Consider the following 23903-nt stretch of genomic DNA (forward strand, 5'->3'; position numbering starts at 1 on the left):
ATTAATTAGCATATTATATTATCTAATGTTATAATAACATAATTATTTTATTAACATTAATAAAATTAATATATAACACTTTTGTTCATTCATTACAAGGCAGAAATTATATCGAGCCACAGGATTCCTCATTGACTCTCATGGGATAGGGGTTTTATTATCCTTATTTTACACAGAAAAGAAATGATGTCTTAAGAGGCTCAGGTCACTTGCTAGAAGTCATACTTAGTAACCTACATTTCTGGGTTTTTAACACAGGTACAATAACTCAGGTATCCATACTTTTACATTATTTGTTTATGAATCTCTCCATGTTGCTTCTGTTTCTTACTAGATTATAAGTTCTTTGACACTAGTTATGATTAAATTGTATTTGTTTCACAGCTCCTTGCTCTAGGCTGGCCCAAATAAGAACTCTAAAAGTTTTGAATTGATAAAGAGAAGGAACAAAAGTGCATATTTAAGTAGGAGTTTGGAATATGCAGAAATATTGAGAAGATGGAAGGAGGTAGTTATATACAAGGCTTAGGGCAGAGATAGGAAATAGTAAAATGGAGAGAATGATATTGCAAATGTTCAAGTAAGAGAGAACACAGGGCATAATTGAAAACTTCGTATTAGAGATCAGGCAAAAAATTTAATAGTTATTAAAAGAGATATATGTAAAATTTGGTAACCAGTAAGATGTTAAGAGTACTACAATGAGAAGAATCAAAGACTGAACAATTGACTTAAGAGTGCAATTAACCGAGATAGAAAAATTAAGAAGGTAAAAGTTTCTCTGAGTTGGATAATGGTTTCAATTTGGAATATACTGAGTTTTCCCTTGAGATATATGAATGCATGTGTTCTATAGGCATGCAGGTCAACAAATAAAGCCATTTTATCTATGTATAAGAAAGTAGTTGAAAATTTAGACGTGGATGAGATAGCCTAGGAAGAACTCCAAGACACAGCAACATCTATGACTAGATGATGAAAGACAAGTTAGTAAGAAAAGCAAGACTAGTAAAAGAGGTGGGAAGAAAGTCACAAGCGATACTTTGAAAATAGCTAAAATTGCAATAAAATGATTTTTTAAAAGTTGAAAATTACCTAATGAAATTAATATTCAAATTGTTTTTATCATAAACAAAGCATCTTCAATTGAATGATAATGGCAGACATCAGAAGGTACTGAAAATAGTGACAGAAAATAGTGACATCTTTCAGTAGACAGAAAATAGTGACATTTTTTTCCTCTAAGAATTTGAATACCTACAGGGAAACTCATAGATAGTATAGTAACTTTAGACCTATACATGAACAAAATAGACAGTAGTTTAAATTAGAAAATCTTGACTATATTTCAAAATGAAGAAAAAAATGGAAGAACTGAATAAACTGATTATACAGGAATAATCTGATCGATGCTGGAGGGTTACCAAGGAAGTAGAAAGGTATAAAATGGAGAAAACAAACAAACAAACAAAATCAAAAGAACTCAGAGATAAGTAGAGTAAGACTTAAACATAAGAGGCTCTTCTTTTTTCATTCTATTCTAATCTGCAAAGAAGTTTGGGTAAAGCTATTTTGCTTTTATGAAAGACCTACATTAGTAAGATAACAGCGCTTTTAGTGAAAGTGAAAATCCTCTTTGAAATTCTTTTGGTTAGGGAAAGCAGATACTATTGTAAGTCTTTCATAAAAGTGAAGTGATAGAAACTTTCAGAAAGTGGAGGATACCTATACTTGTTTATGAGTTCTATCATATGTGATATTTCTAGATGTGTTTCCATTGACTGACTTTCTTCCACATTATGAGCTATATTTTCCTATTTCTTGGCTAATTTTTGATTATATATCAGGTATTATGACTATTATGAATTTGAGTATTGGATTTCTTTAAGTCTACTTTAAATTAAAAAAAATCTTTAACTACTTTAGGACTTTTTCTTGGACAAAGATAATTTTTTTGAGCAGTTTGATCTTACATTTTATTATGCAGGTCCAGGACAACTGTTAGTCTATGACAATTTCCACCATTCCCCATACTAAGGCCAGATACTTCTGAGGCCTTGACTGGAGGCACTGAGTATTAGCAAGTTTTTCTACTCTGCTTACAAGAACATAAATAATCCCCGGCCTTGTATGGACTATGGGAATTATTAAAATTCAAATAGTGTAGGGTTTGACACATTTAATTGAAAATTGTTTTCCTAAATTTCAAATTTTGTTTTTAAAATATTGAGAGAATTAAGGAAATTGGCTATTTTATGCCTTAAAAAATAATTTTTTCAGTTGTCATTTTTTTACTTTGTTTATAGCGTTTAAAATATTTGTATAGTTAATATATCAATTTTATTTCATATTTTAGAAAGCCTTTCCACCCCAGGAAGATTTTTTTAAAATTATTTTTTCTCCTAATACTTTTATGGCTTTATGTTCTTTTATGACTTTAAGAAGGTCCAGGGAAAAATTTTAGAGGTATTTGTGCCACTGTAAAGAATGTAATAATGAGAGAAGCCTTTGTATTATGTATAAGAAGGTTGAGTTTGCTTCCTTTAAGCATATTATCTTTCTCACTAATTTTTCCAAACCAGTGTTAATAAATCAGGTAGACAACTGATAAAAAAATTTTAAAAAATTAAAAAATAAAAATTATTAGGACCCATGGATATTGCTGCAGTTCAAATATGGTACAATTACAAAATATAGACCATCTCTTTACAAATACAAATTATAGTATATTAAAAGTCATATACAGTAAATCTATAATTTTAAAACAAACTAACATACCTTAGTTGACCTGGTTGCGAGTGCATTATTATTCCAGTTTACAGTTGTTCTTAGCCGGACAGTGAGAAACCTACCATCTGAGCAATGCTCTCTCATGTAAACTGGTGTCACATGACAGAAAGCCACAATTAAATGTGTCAGACCCTACTTGTTCCTTTTTGTGACTCTTTCCTTGAGCTCAGCTGTTTTTTTACATGCACGTTCTGATAATTACTCAGCTTAAAGTTCAAGAAAGAAATACTTTATATCCTCAGAGCTTTCTCTCTGCACAGGTTTTTCTTAGACTCTATTTAGCCCTATATGATAGAGCAGAAAGGACTCCCACCCTGAACTCCAAATTTGTTCAACTAAGGGTAGATGACTGGTTTTGCTTAGAGTTTCTCTTTGTACAGCATAGCTTGTAATATCTCTAGGCTATAATGAAGGACAGTGACAGGGATTTATCTCATATTATTCTTTCTCTCAGGGATTACTGCCCTCTGTTGTTTGTGTTCCAATGTTTACAAACTGTTTTTTGATAAAAGATAACAAGCCACAAATTCAAAAATTTCAATAGTTTCCAAGCAAGATAACAAAACCATACTTTATCATATCAAAGTACAATTTTTGAAAGTCAAAGACAAGCATAAAAGTCATAAAAGGATCCTGTTAAAAATTCAATAGATGCTGCAAGAACTGAAAAGCAGCAGAAACGATAACCATGTGGGTAAATTTTGATGAATATTGGCAGTACAGAAAAATAATTAAGTTTACTGCATGAATTAAAATATGGAGAGAATTAAAAATACATGAAACACTAGAAAATAATTTGAAAGTGGGAATAAGCAAAGTTAAAGTTCTCTGAGTTCTATGAATTTTATTAAAACTAGTAAAAATATAATTATATTAAACATTAAGAAGATAAAGATACCCGCTTTTTTAAATCCAGAATAATCTTAAAACATGGTAACATAATAGATAACTAGAAAAGCAATAGAAAAAAAAGAATTAATTAAAAATACTTAATCCTACAGAAAACAAGAAAGGAGATAAATTCAGGTGAGCTGGGTAAATAGAAAGCAAACAGTAAGACAATCCTTACACTCTTCACAAAAACGAACTCAAGATAAATCACAGAAGGAAATTCAACTATGGGCAGTGAACACACAACTCAATGTGTGTGTGTGTGTGTGTGTGTGTGTGTGTGTCTTACTGTTGAATTGTGCACCTAAACTTACTGGATTTCATTTCCAATGTCATCATAATAAAAATAAATAAATATATAAATAAATAGAAATTAGAAGATAAGCAAGACATCACCAAAAAAAAAAAAAAAAAAAAAAAGAATCTCAGACCTAAATTTAAAACTATACAAAACTATAAAATTTCTAGAAGAGCGGAAAACCTAAATGACCTGGATATGACAATGACTTTTTAGATACAACACCAAAATCATGATTCACAAAATAAATACTCGATAAGCTCTGTGAAAGAAAATTTCAAGAGAATGAGAAGATAAGCAACTGATTGGAATAAATATTTACAAAAATAATCTGATAAAGGACTGTTATCCAAAACACACAGAGAACTCTTGAAGTTCAACAATAAGAAAACATATAATGCAATGAAAAAAATGAGCAAAGACATTAACAGCTTAACAGACAACTCATCAAACAAGATATAAATAGTAACTAAGCATATGGAAAAATGGTCCATATCGTATATCTTCAGGCAAATACAAATAAAAACAATGAGATACCACTATATACCTATTTGAAAGACCAAAATCTAGAGCACCCACAACACCAAATTCTGGCAAAGCTGTGAAGCGACAGGAACTCACATTCATTCCTGGTGAAAAATAAAAATGGTACAGCTCTTTAGAACACAATTTGGTGATTCTTTGTAAAACTATATGCTTGCATATAATTCAGCAATCATGCTTTTTGATGTTTACCCAAAGGAGTTGGAAAGTTATGGCTGCACAAAAACCTGAACACAATATATTTATAGTAGTTTATTCATAACTGTCCAAATTTGGAAATAACCAAGATGTTTTTCAGTAGGTGAATGACTAAACAAACTGTGGTACATCCACACAGTAGAATATTATTTAGCACTAAAGAGACATGAATTATAAAGCCATGAAAAAGACATGGAGGGATCTTAAATGAAATTACTAAGTGAAAGAAATCCATTCTGAAAAGGCCGCATGCAGTATGATTCCGACTATGACATTCTGGAAAGAGCAAAACTATGGAGACAATAAAAAAGACCAGTAGTTGACAGGCACTGGGGTGAGGGAAAGGGATGAATAAGTGGTTCAAAGCAACTTTTTTGGGAAGTGGCAATACTCTGTATGATACAATAATGAAGAATACATATATTTATACTTTTGTCTAAAACCATAGAATGCGTAAGAATGAACCTTCCTATAAACGATGTGTCTGTGTGTTCTTCTATTTTAACAAATGTGCCACTGTGGTGGGGAATAATGGGGGAAGCTTTGCATTTGTGGAGCAAGGGGTATGTGGGAATTCTCTGTATCCTCCCTTCCATTCTGCTGTAAAGCTAAAACTGCACTAAAAAAAAAGCTTCAATATAAATTTTAAAAAATTATATTGAAGGCCATCATAATTGTTATAAAGAAAATGTAATTAAATATTATTTTGAAAAGGTTGTTTACATAAAGGAATGATTATTTCTGGCTTAGTTATGACTAAAAGTAGAAATAAAGCGGATATAAAAAGCAGTGTACATAATATTTCCATATAATACTTTGTGATATCTGAAAGACATTTTTGTAGTCAAATGTGGCATAGGGATGATTAGAATATACAGAATATTTAATGCATATTTGTAGTTATTGCCTTCTGTAGTTTTTCTATGACATAGAGTAATATAAGCTCATGATATTTTACCAAATGAAAAATAAATTGTAGGTCTCTGAGTGGAATGAACTGGAGCATTGCTGTAGAAGATGAGTTGCTATATGAAGAATTAAAATAAGGGGCAGAAATTCTAAGGTGGTAAGGACAGGAGGCATTTATGCTTTCCTCTCCACAATGCATCGTAGCTTAAGGAAATTGAGATATACTGGGAATGGAACTGTATTTCCGCAAGTACTTGGGATGATTTAAGCCATTTTTATTAGTATATTTTAAAAATTGCCAGTGAAGCTTACAATGTCAAAACTAGTATTCTTCACTGAACTGACAAATTTAATTCTGGCATAGATTTCTATATCTGGGAAGTAGATTGAAAGATTATTCTTCATAGCTACCTTTTTTTAGAAAGATGAATGTATAAACCATCCAAATTTTGTAGATCTCTACTCTTAACAAGTAGATATGTTACGACTTCCCTTCAGAGGTAAGTTCTTCATCACTTTGATAGTAAAGAAGTCTATTTTAAGTTTTTTGTTTTGTTTTGCTTTTTTTTTTTTTTTTTTGTATTGGAAAACAGTGTTGTATAGTGAAAAAGGTTGTGGGCTTTGAACTCAACATATTTGAGTTCATATTTCATCTACCTTGTGCAAGAGGCCATCTGAAAAATTTGCTGAATCTTTTTGTCTCGCCACACATCAATAAATTGGCAATATCATATATTTTGCATATATGTTGTTAGAAATAATTTTGTAAGGATATATTTCAGTTGTGGTATATAGCAAGTTTCAATCAGTGGTTCTTGTTATTATTTTTTAAAAGGTGGAAATGCCTAAACTAAGTAGATCACTTGGAAATAAAGGCTGAAATCGTGATATGCCCATACCCAAAAAGTGAAACAAGGAGTAAAATGTCTAGAGGACAGAATTTTGTATAGTATAAAAGTACCTTGAACTGAGAATGAAAAGTTGTGCATTTTAGCCTCAATTTTATGGCATAAAAGCAACTTTGTGCTCCTCTGCAATCAAGTTACCTCTCTGGGTAGCAGCTATCTATAGTCTGTGTAACAAAAAATGCAAGCAGAAAAAGCAGGATTTGGTTTGCAAGGTCATTAAAGTTCCTCCTTGCATCAAGACACAAATTTTACTTATTTTTTTCAAAGTCTGACATATCTAAGAACTCAAGGCTTTAGATACAACATCCTCAGTTTCTGAGATCACTTTATTTACCATAAATAGCAGTCAGGAACATATTTTCTAAGAGTAAAGACGACCTCAGGAACATAAATGACTGAGTAAGTGTATTAAACTTTCACTTTGCTTACAAATAACAGTGGTCCCTCTTTAACAGCTGTATTGGTGTTTTTAAGCAATTTGTTTCTATCTTATTTTAATTAAACATGCACTTTCTCCAGTCTCCACACTTGTAAAAATGTAGTTTGCAATTTGACAGGATGATATTATAGTATTGAGCAATATGTGAATTGGTTTAAAAGTAACCAGAGTTGAAGCATACATCAATCACCACAAGTGCAAACGCAGGTCACTAAAGCTGTCAATTTCAATCAGCTCTGTAATTAAATACATCACCAATATGGATTTTGTGTAAGAATGTCACTTGTTCTTCAGATGTCTGCTATGAGGACAAATCACACTTTAGTGTCTCTGCACAGGCATGCTAATACAGTATTTTTAAAAGCAGAACATCTTCATCCATCTTTCCTGATTTGTTAAGTAGAAATCCATTTACTAATGTGTAGTCTAAAAGCTGTTTTTAAATATATATTTGAACTACTTTCTATTTAATTAAAATGTTGCAATATCTCAGTTGGCATTTTAAACTCATCATTCACACCTTTAGTGGCATTTGTTATGAAATAAATAGATAATGAATAATAATGATCTTTTAAGAAGCTGAACAATTTGTAATTATGGGTAATTTGTAATTAGAGGTTCTTTATTATGTGTTCAAAAAGTAGAAGATGCTTTTGGTTATGAAGAAATAAATTATTCATTTCGATTTCAGCATGAGAACAAAACTATTTCACATTTGGAAAAATCTTTTATTTTTTTTTAAACAGCTATAAAGTGTCATCTCCTTCTATTACACTTACCACTACATGGGAAAGACTGCAACAAAGCCGTATTACCAAATATATATTGCCTGCCATTTGATTTAATCTTCAAATAAGCTCCAGGAAGCAGGTCCCTGGACAGTTAATCTTTAGTTTTGTAGCCCATGCACATTTTCAATAAGGTTACTGGGGAATTAGGCCCAGTAGGGAGAGGAAAAGCATATTGTTTTATTCCACAGACAGCTGTTGTGAGCCCTGTTAGAAAATTATAACTTCCTTAATTACAAAATACGTTATTAGTAGAATTTCTAGCATCATGTCTGTGCTTGTCAAAGACAGTCATTATAAATTTTTAACATACAGTTCTAAACTTTTTAAATTTTTTTCTGGGATAATTACATATCCCATATAATGTTTATCATCACAAGTATCAACAAAAAACAAAGCCTAATTATATAACTTGAAATTTTAAAGAACAGAGACAATAGTTGGAACCTTAATAAAGATAATGACCAAAATAAAGCTCTTAAGAAAAGGTGTCACATAAATAAAAAAGTGATAGTAACTGTTCATTTTAGACTGTGGTGGTGTCTTCCTTAACAACACACGTATGCCATTTTCTTGAGCTTCTTTTAAATAGTTCCCTTTTAAACAATGCAGAAACAACAAATTGTTTGATAAACAGAAAACATGAATCTGAAAAAAATCATAAAAGCTGGCTATCACTCTGCATGCAAATTAAATAGAGGACCGTAAAGCGAGGGGACATTAACCTCAAGCTGCTGACTTGAGGATTTTTGTTTTTTTGTTTTGTTTGTTTGTTTGTGTGTGTGTTTTGTTTTTCTTTGTGGTCAGCAGCAGCATGCAATAATAACTCATGAACAATTTTCAAAGGATTATTGCACCTACTCAATTTATTTTGGAGTAATCTTTACAAGGCTCCACTTATATAAACCTACATGTTGGCTTCAGATAGCCCTTGAACAAAATGAGAATATTCTCTGTTTCTTTTTTTGTTCCTCTGATCTTCAGGCACATCCATTGTTCCTGAAATGAATGAGTAGCAACTAATCATCTTTCCCAGATCAAATACTAAATAAATAGGAAGAAACGTAAAATTGAGTTTAAGAAAATAAAGGTGAAACTATTCAAATTTGCATTGACTTTCTTGGAGATATGTGGCCTGCTGGTTCTGAGAAAAGCTTTCACCTCCTCTGAAACTGAAATAACAGCCTCCCCCTTGGATGCTCTTGTGAACTTTCTCTATGTCGCCAGTTAAGCACTTCTCACATAATCCCAGCAGTTATTTCAATTATTTTACCAGTTTCCTCCGTTCTCTGTTCCATATTTTTCAACATCCTACACAGTGCTTGTCTCCCACATCACAGAAAAACAAGTAAATAATAAAGGTCAACAGACAGACAATCTCACTCCAAACCATCAACACCCACCCTTCCTTTAAGTTTCATGGACAAATTAGCTTTCTCATGTGAAAGTTAACCTTTCTAACCTTGCTTGAGATTATCTCTGTTACCCACCACCACTTCTCTCCATTCATTATCTCATTTACTCCTGCCTTATATCTGTGGACCTTCTTATTAATAGATTCTTTCCCTTCCACACATAAACAATTTCAAGTTTTCTCCTTGGTTAAAGTTACATTGCTTTCTCAACCTTATATTAATCTCTAACTAGTGAAATTCCTCCTCTTTTCCTAATGGATAAAATATAGTTCCTAATAGTGTACACATGTTTTACATACTTCATCTCTCATTCTGCCACCAATAAACTTCTTGTGGTAAAGTCGGAGGTAATTTTTAATATATTAATTACTTCTTATCTTTATTATTTGACATTATGGACCTTTCTCTGATTTCGAGAAAGTAACTCTCCCTCCCTTGTGGTCAGACTTTTGCAGTTACCTATATGTTGAAAGGTGGCACCCTCTAGGCTTCAGTCTTATTCTTTCATGCTCATGGATCACTCCAAAGTCTATTTATTGACATTAGGCAAATTTTGTTCCTGAGTTCCAAATAACAAGCTCATGTTGGATGTCCAATGTCATCTCCATACTCTCTCTTCTGTTAGTCTCTCTCCATTTTATTTTTATTTGCTTTTTGCAAAGGCCCTCTCTTTCCTAAGTAGGAAAGGTATGAGCAGATAACAAGTAATGCCTACACAGAAAAAATAAAAAAGAAAAGGAAACCTAGGTCTTATTGTTTGTTTTTGTTTTTTTAAGCTCTGTGTTCCCATGACAGTTACAGACTGGTTAGCTTTGTATTAAAATGATTATAAAACCAAACAAATTACAAACCAGATTTTCTTAACAGTCTATTATAAGTAGTAACATTTATTGTTATTAATATCAACAAAGGTAATATAACTGATGATGTTTTGAGGGAGGAAATAATTTTCCCAATATCTTCTGAGTTCTTAGCCGAGACTCTAGTAATAAAAAACAAGCAAGAGAAAAATGAACAAGTCTGTTATACAAACATGCAAGCTTCCTGTATACATAGAGATACCCAGAGAAAAATCAAATAACTTTTTAGGTGGTTTAAAATTCAGGCTTAAATACCATCTCAATAGGGAAAGGGAAGATACAGGCCTCTTAGAGAGTGAATGATCTTTAAGAAAACTGAATGGGCCCTTAGAAGAAAGATGGGAAGTATGATAGTTGGCGACAAAGTTTGTCTGGGTATAGTGTTGCTTGTAGTCTCCTCTCCTGTGATAAAAGTCAATCTTCCCTGATTGATAACTTATGACAATTGAATTCCTTTTGCAGGATCTGTCTTTAGGCAGATAAGAGGAATTCAGAAAAAAACCTCTACCTGCATTTGCTATTTTTCAAGTGCCTATGGCTCAAAATAATCATTGTGCCAAAGTGGCATATTTTGAGTTGGCATATTCTGCTATCCTTCAATATCCAAATTTCCTTAATTCTCTTAAGAATATATACAAATATTAAATTAACATTGGAGCTCTAGTGCAAAAATAAATTTTATAGTTCATATCTTTTAAAAGACAGATATGACAGGGCTATTTTATTTTAAAAGTCATCCATTTATTTTCTAGCTTTTTATAGCAGTAGTGCTTTGTAGAAAAGAATCAACCACCTATCTTTGTAATCGGTTTCAATCATTGGTAAAATACCATCAAACAATAACTACTTGTCACTAAAAGAAGATAACATGGGAAAATTAAAATTAAATTGTACTTTACATAATAGAAATCTATGTAAGATAGATTCAACATACTAAAAGTATCCTATTGATATATTACTTTACATATAACATAGATCCAACAGAATAATATACCGAGCTTCTAGAATCTTTAAAAAGGAAGATATATTTATTTTTTCAAAATAATCCATATTTAAGACCCTAATTGCCGAATACAAATTAAATTATTGTATTAGTATTCTCCTAACAGCTTGAAACAAATTAGAAATAATGACGGTGATGTTATTGAAGAAAGAGTTAAGAGAGAAATTTAAAAATCATGGATACTAAGTAATTTATTATTATTTATGAATTTTAGAATTAATTTTAAAAACTCATAAGAAAAATGGGTTTGAAAGTTTTACAGATACTTAGAAAAAGAAACAAGTTATACCAAAATAAATTAAAAGGTTTCAGAGACATTATTATTATAGTCTACCTATTGTGAATTTCAGATAAGCCACATTAAAATATTATGTATAGATGATATATAATGGCCTGTTTGCAAAGAAGCAGTTGTTTGCTTTTAAAGGTCTATGCTCCCTTGCAAATTACTGGCAGGCTAGCTGTGGATTAAAATGATCAAGTGGTCTACCAGGACAAGAAAAAGGCCTTGGGCAACCACTCACCTTACAATGTAAAACCATTTCTTACAAAATTAAACAGAAAATGAGTTGCATTGAACTCTGTTCACTTTTGCTTTGTTTCTTTTATCTTTTCTATTTGAAACTCAAGAAGCAATGTAGCATTAAAGCATTAAGGTTGATTTCATTTATGATTTGAAGAATATCCATATTACAGATTATTAAATTAATAGCAGTCTAACCTTGAAAGCACCTCTATCTGCTGAAAGAGCAACACTTCATCACCTGTTTTGATTCATTAATGTATCATTTAACTTGGTATGACACATGTTCAGCAGTTATAATTACATTATGGTCTTCCTATTACATCAGCTTTGCTCCAAGTTTCTGTCACCACAAGTCCAATTTTCAACATAGAGCAATCCACTGCACTCTTTCCTTATTAGTGTCATCTTTAATGTAGCAGAGAGGCTGAACCATTACTTGGCACTGAGAGTTTAACAGCAATTAACCCCTGCTCTATCCCCAGGGAGAAGTACATCAGCAACTTGCCAAAACACTGTAAACAAGCTGGCCAAGATCAATGTGCAACCATGCTGGCTGCAAAGCACCTAGTGTATTAATTTAGGATTGATATATGGGGGGAAAAAGGAGGAAATGGTCTGCATAAAATTAACCTGAGTCACACCCCTACCCTAAATTGGATGTATTGCTTCCCAAGGATAGATACAGGAGCTAAATAAATAAATAAATAAATAAATAAATAAATGAGAATCATGCTTACAGTTAACAAATACAATGCATGTTTATTCAGCTTTATTGTTATATGAAAATAATTATTATTGAATTGATTATTTCACCAGATGGTTTTTTGAAGATGGAAAATGAAATGCATAAACAATGTATTCATAAAATTTAAAGGTCAAATTCAAAGAGCAAATGACAAAGCAAACTCAATTTTGAGACATTTCTTAGTTGTCCTAATATACAACTGACAAAGAGAGTCATATGTCGTTATTTGAAAATTTCAACTTAGGAAATTCTTAGCGTGATGAAGTAATGCCGAGACTAAGTAAGTTAATGCTACAAACTCTAAAAGAGTCCAGAGGTAGTGCCCAAAGCAGAATGTATGGTCTGACATTTTCTAGACTCATTCTGCCATACTTTGTAACTGCGGAAAGCCTCAGTACAAAGCTGATATGTAATACAGTCTCTTGCAAGTGGGAGGAGCATTGTTGAGAGGATAAGTTTCTGCTATAGACATAAGGAATATTAAAATATTTAGAGGGCATATCTAGACCTAGACCAATGAGTTAGATTGTTACCTCATTTTGGTACATTAAAAAACAAAAACGTAAAAAAACATCATAACTCGAAAGTACCTAATTACTTTACTGTTTGTTGTTACTTGAATCATATTTATGTTAATGCTATATATTTTAAAATCACCATCCCAAGACTGGCATCACTCATCACCACTTTCGATGTAACAGCAACTGCACCTCATGTTGACTGGCAGCCTGAGCTTCTCCTCTGAGTGAAACAATAGCTCTTGTAGATGCAAAATTTCCTTTGTATGCAACTACTAATTTATTCATTTGTCTGCATTGCTTTCCTCCTGGCATATTTCTTTTGAGATGGCAGTCCTTTATGTTATCGGTTTACTGGTGTTCTTTGTTTATTTAATAGCGATGGTTCTCTAGATCTTGGGAAGCCCGAGATTCCAGGAAACATCTGAGAAACAGATGACATTGTGGATGATTTTAATTGGGAGTACTTTTTATTATTAATTTTAAACACTGAGAGCCCAATTTCCTTCAGTCCTTGGACCTAAGAGAGACTATGATTGCTGAAAATTAGTTCACAGTATGTGAGCAATGGATTTTATGTAGCCAGATAACATATATATTTTAATTCTAAATGATTATCAAATGACACATACAGAAATGAAATACAAGAAGTCTTTTTTCAAAACTAATTAAATCATTGCTTATACACATGCTAGTTTTATGACATACATTCGACTCTATCCTGTCTTACTTAATTTCTCAATTACATTTAGTATAAATGACTACTATTTCCTTGAAGTCTTTCTTCACTTGGCCTTGAGAATATCAAACTTCTAGATCTCCTTTCATGTCACTGTGTCTGCCTTTTAGCCTTCTTTTCTAGATTCTCTTCCCTCTATTTTGAGTGCTCCTAAGGCTCAGCCCTAGTACTCATTCCAAACTCTCTGCCCAGTGATTTCACCTAGTATGTCTTCCTAACTGCCACATGCAAGACTAATAACTCAGAAACATCTTTATTCAGTCACAATCCCTTCATTGAGATCCATATTTGCATATTCAAAACTCTACCATATGCATTTCAAGATTGACAGGACCAAAACAGAACTAATAAATCTTCCTTACCCCCAAAACTTAAACATCATTCTATTTTTATTTTCACCCTTAGGTCTCACTAAAAATGTGTCTTGAATGAAAGAGCAATATAGTATGGAAAAAAATTAAATGGAATACACTTATTTATAGAGAAATGAAAACATACATTAAGAAAGGATCTATGATTGACTCTATCTTAAATACTAGTGTTACTCAATAGCTATTTTTATATAGCTTATAAATATCTTTAAGGCTTTTAAAGTTACACACCTATATTGGAAATGTTATTTTTAAAGTAATTATCATTTAAGAAGTTATCTGCTGTCAAATTAGGTTATAAATACAAAAAAAATACCTTTTTCATGAGGTAGCATTCCCGTCTTTTGATAGAACAATCACCTTAAAGTAAACTTGAAGTTCTGAGTTGATCCCAATTCACCAGCTTAAAATGCTACAACACTAAACCATGCTTCTAACTGGTAAAGACTCTCTGAAATTGTCTTAATCAACCTCCATATCCTCGTGGGCCTCCTAGGATAGTGGGTAAAATGCTGTGAGAACTTATTTATCTCATATCTCAAGTATAGTCAGGAGTCTAAGTCAGCCTGGGGGTAGGGAATGGATAATCAAGGTCAGATTTGTCCAACCTTTTGTAGGCAGAGAATGAGCATGGTTTTACCTCCTCACACTTGTTGGGCACTTACTATATAGCAGGTACAGTTCTAAAAATTGAGGCTACACAGTGTGCAAAAACTAAAACTGCTAACCTCATAGATCTTATACTTAAATATAAGAAGAGAAGGAATTGACAATAAAAAAATGTACATAAAACATAGTACATCAGATGAGGATAAGTGCTAATAGAGAGAAACAAAGCAGAGGAGTAATATTCTGGGAGGGAATAATAATTTTAGATTCCTTGGTTAGTGAATGGTATATTAGAAAGGAACATTTGAACAAGGACTTGAGCTATTCAGGAAATAGAAATAGCTGAGCTGAAGAGAAATGAATTGTCAGGTGTCGAAATAGCCAATTAAAGCAATAAGCCAAAAGTGAAAGTAATGATCAAGCCTTCAATCATTTATTGCAATAGTATAAGCAAGAAGCTAAAACCAGAGAAAGCTCCAACTCCCCTCTCCATCCCCCACCTCCCTTCCATTTGTCCCCAGAGAAGGGCACGCAGGTAGAGGATCAGGTGAATTAGTACAGAGGTAGGAGTCCTCTCACTGTTAATAGAGCCCCTTCCCCCATCCTCCCTGGGGAAAAAAAAAAAAAAAAAAGAAATCTCTCCTGTAGTTTTATGGACCTGAGGCTGGGACAAGGGGGATGAAGGGCTGGGAATGGAAAAGTATAAGTACTGAGTCAGAATTCTTCAAAGAGTCTTCAAGGTTTTCCTCCCCCTTGATAAAGTTATTGGTAGATGCTCTTAAAGACCTTGACCTGAAGATCCCATATTAAGAGACCTAGGAATGAAGATGTCTGAGCTAAAACTGTGAATGTGTACAAGATTCTGGCCAGCCAGAAGGGCCTTAGTCCTGGGCTGCGACTCCCTTTAGAGACTGTGATGCACTGGTTGCGCGCTGAGTCTGATGTGGGGAGGGCGGCTTTCCCCAGGCCTGTCAGGGAAAGCCTTCGTAATTGCTATGGTCATCCTGAAAAATCACATATATAAGTTTCCTGGCAAAGAGTTGAATTCTTCAATAGGAAGAGTGTAGAAACAGCAGGTGAGATATCCCTGAGAGAGAAGCATGGCTGGACTGCTAGAAGAAAAAGCAAAACAAAACAAAACACAAAAGAAAACAAAACATCGAGGAAGAGATAAGAAGAGCTGTTTGAAAGTCAGCTGTGGAGGGAGAATATTAGGGGATGAAGTCAGAAAAGTGCCACTTTGGAAAGAGCCTTCGAAATCTCTGGGAGAACTCTGGCTTTTACTGTAAGGTGTGAAATGATTGGATGATTTTTGTGAAAAGAATGTCATGATCTTATGGTTTTTTAAGAATTATTCTGACTTCTACGTTTAGTATATAGCAGCTAAAAACTAATAAAATGATCTGGGAAAATACATGATGATGGTTTGGACTGGGGTGGCATAGAAGAGGTAATGAAAAGTGATCAGATTCTTTATATGTTTTGAAGGTAGACCTAGAGAATTTGCTGATGGATTTAGATATGGGGTGTGAGAGACAAAGAGTCAAGACTTGTGCCAAGATTTTTTAGGCTGAGCACCCAAAAGAATGGAATTTTTAGTTATCGAAATGAGAAGGATGACTACGAGGAGGATTAATGTATGTGTGTAGCGGGTAGAGTTTGGGGAAAATCTCAAGTTGGAGTTTTGATGTCTATTAGAAACCCCACTGACTGACTTGCAGGTTTATGATTTAATGACCATAAGAGATCCTGAAATGCAAGGAAATATTTCACGCCAAAGATCTAAATTTAGGAGTTTTCATTTTAACTGGAATTTATATATACACACACATATATATATATATATGTATATACACACATGATATATATATATATATATAATATCAATATAACTGGAATTCAATGCAACAAGATAAGATCATAGAAAGTGTAAATATAGAGAGAAAACAGGTCCAAAGATTAGGCCCTGGAGCACACCAACATGAAGTGGCCCTGAGGATAAGCAGGCATGAGCAAGGGAGACTGATAAGGAACAAAATGATAAGTAGAGAGGAAGATTTTCAGAAGGGTAGTATGGTCTTAAATGCCAGTGAAGACAGCATTTCAAAGAAATAAAGGAGATCGATTGTGTCCTATGATGCTGAGAATTCAGTATTAACTGTCCCTGACAACAGCAGTTTATGTTGGGAGGAAAATCTTACTGGAGTTGTGCTCATTAGTGTATTAGAGGAGAGGAATTATAGCTTAGGCCACTTATTCAAGGAGCTTTGCTGTTAAGACAGAGAAATGAAAAAGTAGTAGAATAGAATGAAGTGGGCCTTTTATCCTTTATTTCTTGTAATGGGAGAGATTTTTGTTCATTTGTGTGCCAATGGGGATGATTAAGTAAATAATAAAAAATTGATGGTTCAAGAAAATGAAGGTAGAATTTCTGGAGTAATGTCTTTGAATAGGTGAAAGAGATGGATCTTGAACATAAGTGGAGGGTTGTCCTTAGACTGAAGCATGAATACTTTATCCAAATTGACAAGGGAGAAGTCAAATAGGAAGACAGAGATACAAGCAAATGAATACAGGTGATGGTGAGATTTATGGAAATCATCTTCTGATTCCTGATTGATTCTATTTTCTGAGCGACATAGAAAGTAAGGTTATCAGTGCAAGTAAGGAGAGAAGGTGCACCTAAGGGTTTGAGAAAAGGAAATTTGCATAACTCATTTCTCACTCTCAGTTAGACAAATAAAATGTAATACAAATGCCAGTTAACACTAAGGGCCTGCCAAAATTTAATGGTAATAAATATTAAGTAAAATAAGCTAGAATGATTGTGCTTCTTCTCTATCTATGATCAGCTGGGTGGCTGTAGACAAGGAATAAATCAAGAGTTTGCATTTAAATAGGGTTAAAGTTTTGCTACATCATCATGACAAAATAAGAACGATATTTTTGGTGCTCTGCTCCCTTTATCTACTTTCCTTTTTTCTCCTACTCAGTCCTAAAATTCTCCAGAGAATTGAGTTTAATGTCTTTCACATAATTTAGCTTAGGAAATATAGATCCATGTCTTAGTATATAAATCCAGATTATCCAATCTATTCAAAGCAACACTCGGCGCAAAACCCTTTCTTAGAAGACATCTTACTATATCTAATTTATCCTATTATATCTTTTCCTTAAGACTTATGTTCAGATATAAAGTCTCCTCCTAACACTCCACCTGAACCTACAATTCTAATGTCCATTTTTGTAATTATCACTAGGAGGGGAAAACACATTGTTAAATTTTGGTTTCATACAAATACACACACAAACACAAATACACACACAAACATACAATTAAGTTGGAAATGATTTAAAGCTCTGCCTAGTCTTTTAGCTAACTATCCCCAAGTCAAAAGCCATAGCTGCCAAGGGCTGCTGTGATGCCAAGTTAATTACCTAACAATGAGAACCTGAAGTTGAAACAAATAGAGCTTTATTAGCATTGAGCATCACTGACTCAAAAGGAAGCCAAAATCAGGAAAGGAAAAATGACAGAAGAAAAAAATGTTTTTTTCTATTAATGGAAAATCATGTAAATATTAATTTAACAGAATTTGGCTGATCATCCTGAAAAAAAAATGTTTTTATAGATGGCAAGAAAAAAGCAGACATTGTATTCAGTACTTCCTTGGGCATGGTTTTCAGGTACTGGCACATCTTTCCTGTATCTTAGCTTCATCACGAGCCAAAACCAAGCCAAATTCCCACTAAGCTAGTAAGTCCCTTCTGAGCCTTCTCCAATGACATCTTCTGGTTACTAAGAGAAGTGGCTTATATGTCCAGGTTAGGTAAAAACATCTTTATTATTATAAGGAAAGATGGGAAGAAAAGCATTTAAATTACTATTAAGTTGACTAGAATTAACACTAATACCTATTTCCTTCAGCTTTGATTTTAAAAGTTAAGTAGAGAGTATATATGAATATGTATGTGTTGATGTATTTGGAATATTTCTTTTCAGAGATGAAGAATAGAAAAATATGGTCTAGGTAAAGTTTCTTCAAAGCATTTAGGGGAAATAGGGGAGAGGTTTTATTTCAGCTTAATGAATCATGAACAAACAAGAGCTAAACAAACACAGAATGCTATGCTATTGTCAGAAGGCTCAGCCTTTAATAATTAATGTTTTGGACCCCTGTTACTAGAAAAGATTTTATTTAATGTTAAAAATGAGTTATTGACATAATATAATGTATTATAATTTTTAAATAAAAATTGCATTTCTAATTGAAAATTGGCACCTTGCCACTAACTGAACTCAACTTCAAAAGCAACAGCTGGGAAAGCTACTTTTTAGTTCTTAATTACTATAGTACATAAACCAACTTTTTTTTCCCTCTTCATAAGGCACTTGTCTAGCTGAGGATGAGATCAAAGTACAAGATGTGGGAAAAGAAATTATGACCTAAACCATTAATATGAAATTTAATAAAGTGCCACGAGGAGCCTCAAACATAAACTTACACCAGACTTTTTTTCATTATTTAAAGTCAGATCATTGAGTACCATGCTGAGCAATTAGAATGAGGCTGGGGACACCTTTTTCTTAAACGTATCTTTTCTTCTAAAAGACTGTTAAAAAATTAGAAAAGGAAAATGATGTAATACGAGCTCAATTATCCCCTGACTTTTAGGATCTATAAAACATGAAGAAGAGAAAAGAAAACAGGAGAAGACTCCATCTCACTTCTCTAGTGTTTGGCATTGGACTGCCTCTTACTCTACTTAATCTGTTATATTTATTGTGCTTCTCAACTCTAAGGTTTCCCTCTATAGTCCTAGGGATCTTATATTAAAAAAAAAGTAACAGGGAAAAATTAGGAACTTATTACTGTGTTCCATCTTATATAAATCAACTTCGAGAGTCATTTCTTTTTCAATACCGGAATGGCATTGCTAACCGAAAAAAAGAAAAGGAATATTGTTCGTTCCATATATAGTTAAAGAGGGCTATTCTTTGAAATTTTAAATGTTTGCAGTAGCTTGAGGTTCACAAGGAAAGTGGAAAGATATCTGTCTATATATTTTTTCCTTTTATTCCACCTGACTCAACCTTAAGAACTTTTCCAAATGACTGTATTCTTATTAATTAATTAACAACACATTAATAAATAATTCTCAAGTTTAGTTAAACCATTTTTAAATTAATAGAATGATTTCTTAGATAATAGTACGTTTTCTCCTTTATTAATAACCTTGACACTGGATGTAATGCAAAGAAAGGAAAACCACTCTGAAATATTCTGATATAGAAACAGATATTAATGAAAGCATTTGCAATGCAAAACCATACACGACAGTATTTTGAGAGGCGCCATAGTGAAATGTTTGTGCAGGAGGCTGGAAGCGACTCTATGATCGGTAGGAAATGGTACATTACATTGTGAGAAAGAGAAAAAAAGTCCTCCGTTTTTCTTTTAAAACGAAATACCAAGGCAGCCTGGCACAACCAAAGTAGCACCTAATAACTTCTTATGCACCTACAAGTCCTACCCTGTGAAAAGCACTTACCTGTGAGGAAGGTGTGCTGTATTATTGAGGCTTCTCAAGTAATTCAAGCATCTTAAATTAGGTAGCAAAATTTGGAATTATGGGAGAAGGGAAGTGTTACTGGTTTCAGCAATGACCACTACATTGTAAGTACTAATATCGTTCTGTTTTTAGATATTCACAGAAAGCATGAAACAATGATAAAATACTAAATCTTACATATAGTTGACTCGGCAAATTCCGCACCCAGGAGAAAGGGGTGCGGAATTTGCTGAGTCCAAAATCCATGTCCAGCTTTTGACTTACTCAAACTTAACTGCAATCAGCCCTTAAAGTCTCAGACTACAGATGAAAAAATAGATTCTATCTGTGGCTGGGAATTTGTAGCTGGGAATGCGAAAATACTTTTTTCCATCTGCTCTTGGTTGAATCTGCAGATGCGAGACCCGAGGATGAGGAGTGTCAACTATATTGAAAAAACCTGTGTATCAGCAGACCTGGCCTACAAACCCCTTTTGTTTTGTTCAAAGGTCAAATGCAAATATACCGGCAAGTCTTGGATGAGGAAACCAAAATAATTCAAGCTAACATTCATCTGGGTGGGGAGAAGGAATGCGAAGGTATGCAATGTACTATGTTTGCCGTAATTCCTGTATAACTTGGGCAATTGCATTACGTTTCAATGCTATCTTTAGAACTCGGTATTAGAATTAAGTGGTAGTTATAGACACTTTTAGTTCAGTTCTTGTATATGTACTTTTCTTCACTTGGATAATACGGTTTTTCTGATTCAATGTGAAGTTGGGTGGACCCCAAGAAGCAAATGTTTTTAACATGATAAAACATGTAGAAAGACATATTTTCACTGATTAATTTTTTATAGGTTCCAAAGTACCCTTGAATCATCTCATTAGAAGTAATGCAACCAGTGATATCTAATTTTGTGATTTTTTTTTTTTTTTTTACTTTATATGTCTTGCCAATTGATCTGGTAATGAGTTTATTTATAAGTAGTTTGTTAAAATATGGAGAGAAAAACGAAACTTTGGTGCTGGATTCCTGGAGAATTTTATTTGAAGGGGAAAATTATATTTGAATTTGAATTTCTGCAGCCCCTCTTACTAACCAAATAGCTTCAGACAAATAACTTCATCTGTATATCTCTCAGATTCCTCATGTAAAAATTAGAATTAATAACGACATCATAGAGTTGCTGAGATGTTAAATTAGATACATGGAAATGACTGAGCACGTAATAGTTAAAAGGCTCATTATATGCTATTTCTTTCCTGCCTCAACTTTTGTAAATGTGAATAAGGTTATGTATGTTCTCAAGGAATATTAAGAGCAAGCCATGATATTTATAGAAAATAGGAGTACCTCAGGATAGAACGCAGTGCATATTTTAAATTCTTCCACCTCATTTCTCATTATTCTTCTAGGGCAAGCTAGTTAACAAGTCACTCAGTTATGGGTACCAAGGCCACATTGTCTAAAATGTTCCTTCAAGAAAGCTAATTAGTATGAGTGCAGAAAACGGGAAACAAACGAAAAGAAAGAAAAACAAAAAACTTGGAGATGTTTAAGTATCAGCTCATTTAAATGTGATTTTTTTTTTTAATCTGAATGCTAGAACTGCTCAGTTCTAGGGAATTCTTAATAATTGTTCAAATGTTTGCTAATCCAAACAGGGATGATCCAAGGGCTTATGTGTTAAATCAGCATTATAAAGCAAGAAGGTATTCTGGATAAGACCCTTATAAAGGAATTGTCTCATACTATCTACAGGTACCTGTTTTAAGTGTTTCTGCAAAGCAGTGCTTAAATATTTGTGTGTGTGTGTGTGTGTGTGTGTGTGTGTGTGTGTGTGTGTTTCCACATCAGGGGGGAAAAACACACTGCTGCAGGGGGGAGAGAAACATTTAGAAGATTCTGGTTTTTGTTTTTTGAATTGTTTATATTCTGGAAAACTGGATAGAGGGTACGTTCTGATTGTCGTGCAAATATATAACCAATACCCTCCCCTCAGTACTTCAGATGAATAGGTAAATATGTAAGATTGTGATGTGGAGAATTTGTATCTCTAACACATTCTTCCCCCAGGTTAACTTGCTAGGTTAATTCATCCCTAGGTACTCATTCTTAAACTTCCTTTAATTGGCAATTGAGAGGTATTTCAGCAGACAGGCATGCTGCAAATACCCTAAAGACAACAAAAGGGGAAAAGTTAACAAGGGGTTCTGAGGCACTGCGACAAGGGTGACAAGGTTTGTTAAGCACGAATAAAGGGGATGAGCATTGCAGGAGGTATTATGGATTGGCAGCCTTTTCAGAAAGGTCAGCAGCTTCCTTTTATAATTGCTTCCATTCATTTCAATACAGTGCGCTAGAACACTCTAAGGCCAGAAGCAGTCTAAAGGCTCACTGGTAACTTCCCTTTCCTTGGCAGTATCTCTTTCATTCAAAATAACGTGTCCTTTAATGTGTTTTAAAAAATTACACATGAGAAAATCGTATTTTAAAAACTTAGGTTACAATTCTCTTATAACAATCTAGTAAATTTTATGTGATTCATTTGAGAAAAACAGGACGTGACTTTGGATCACAGTGAAAATTCATTTTTATTTTAAAAACATCATTAAACACCTAAAATACTTTTTATGTAGCAGCACAACTATCTTGTCATTTGGAACATGAAAGTGGGCAAATATTAAGCGAGTAGGATTTCAAAAGCCTATGTAATTCCATGATGCTTTTTCTTGTCAACTTATACTCAATCTCTCTGTTTTGTTTTTTTTTCTTATTTAGCAAACTTAATCTAACTCAAGTTAACCTCAGTTTGAGCTACTGAGAACAATGTCTACTGCAAAGGGTCTGAAATTTTCAAATTTACGTAGGACACTTCTTTAAAATGTGTATTTCTAGTCTCACCATCCCAAGCTCAGAATTAATGGTTCTAGGATGGGGTCCAAGAATCTGCATTTATACAAGCATCCCATCTCCCATGTGATTTTAATGCAGAAGTTTCCTAGACAATTAGAGGAACAACATTTAAAAAAAAAAACCCAGAAGACACTAAAAGAAAAATTAATTTCAAGGACTATTATTAGTCTTTTGTAAATCCTTGAGACTAATGACATTTTGGCATAAGTATTCTTTTACCTTATTTTTAGTATATTTATTCTAAGTCTTTATGGTCCAAATTGGTTAATTCTACTAGCCCTGGACAATCTACTGTGGCAGCTGAAATATGACACAGATGACGAAAGAATAAAAATGAGTGTGTGCAATTTATACAAAATAATTTTAAAAACAAAAACTAACATCTTGAATATAAGCTATTTTATTTAGTAGTCTTCTTTAATAGAAAAAATGGTAGTAGATAACATTCTTATAATCATATGTTACTTCCGAGTAACGTATACTTTGCTTTTTAAATTTTTGGTCTTATGGTCCACCCCAGTCTTCCTGTTGTAACTGTCACACCAATATCCTTTTGTGAAAATCTCATAATTTATATATTCTTATTTAAATGGAAATTGCTGAGGCCCACTCTCCCACAGCAAAATTTCATAAGCTGTTAGTTCAGTTGGCGGAAGTAAAGTATAAGTATAGTCTTCCTTTTCCACTCACAAATACAGCCAGGAGTTGGACAGGTGAGTTAAACTCCATCAAAAACCCTGAAAAGTTGGATCTTGTGGTAGTGGCAGAGGGAACACTTGGAGGTCAGATTTCTAGCAACAGCCTAGGTGGTGTGCAATCCATATGGTTTCTGATGTATGCCCTTTATGGGGTTCCTGCTGTTCCTCCTTCTAGAGCTC

This window comes from Rousettus aegyptiacus, unplaced genomic scaffold (genome assembly GCF_014176215.1).
Source record: "Rousettus aegyptiacus isolate mRouAeg1 unplaced genomic scaffold, mRouAeg1.p scaffold_m13_p_2, whole genome shotgun sequence".
NCBI classification, from domain to species: domain Eukaryota; kingdom Metazoa; phylum Chordata; class Mammalia; order Chiroptera; family Pteropodidae; genus Rousettus; species Rousettus aegyptiacus.